This window comes from Panthera uncia, chromosome F1 (assembly GCF_023721935.1).
Source record: "Panthera uncia isolate 11264 chromosome F1, Puncia_PCG_1.0, whole genome shotgun sequence".
NCBI classification, from domain to species: Eukaryota; Metazoa; Chordata; class Mammalia; order Carnivora; family Felidae; genus Panthera; species Panthera uncia.
Window position 1 is genome coordinate 18,964,624 of NC_064813.1, and position 968 is coordinate 18,965,591.

The following is a 968-nucleotide window of genomic DNA, read 5'->3' on the forward strand; positions in this document are numbered from 1 at the left end:
TAAATCCAAACCACACAAAAGGAGCCAGGGCATAGAAAGGCAGTTTGCTCTGAGGCAAAATGACATTTTTCATGCTTAAATTACCAATTCCCTCCTCCACCATCTTCCTTTAAAATGCTGAATTGTTAGAGCAGTGGGCACTCTGGAAAAATAGGCAGGTAGAGATTTAGATTCGTTACCAGACAGCAAAGCCCAGCTGCATTCCCTTGATTTGTTGGAGCCTGCACATCCACCCTACTTGGCCCCCCACCCTCTCCTGCTCCCTCTCCCCCTTGGAGTTGGGCTCCCAGCAAACTCCGCCACCTTCCTCTGGAACTGAATGGAAACATCCCCTGTTGATACAGCCTCACGCCCTCCTTAAATGTGGTCAACAAGTCAGTTTTCAGACTTGCCTGGAAAAGCTGAGTGTTCAGCTCTACCTCAACACCTAGGACACATCCAGGAATGGAGGTAGATAGCCAGACATGTCGTGAGGCCATTTTGAATTATTTCCTCGGCTGCTTCTAAAAACAACTGCTTCCTATCTCCCCTTCTCCGAAGATCATAATCCCTCACACCTCCAAAATTTAAATGGAATCTAGTAGAAATATTAAAATTTACAATTCTACACAAAGTGTGTGAGGGAGGAGACAGGGTCTCCGGCCGGCACTGTATCTTTTCTTCAGGGCTTACAATACGCTTTGGTGTTTCAAAAAAAACTGTGAAGAAATTTAATAGATGAAGAGAAATGGAGGTGGGAGGAGCGGGGAGGGGGGAAGAAGAAAGGAGAGAGGGAGGGTGAAAGGGAGGAGGGAAAGACAGAGGAAGAGACAGGAAGGCAGGTACCCTAAGGGGTTGATACAATTTCCTGGCCTGCTGCTCCACTCCTTCCCTTTGAGCACAGTAACACTGCCACCTAGAGGCTAAAAAGTGCCTTTCTGAACTCGTGCACCAGCGCGCGCAAGATGTATTTATCAGTGGAAATAAGT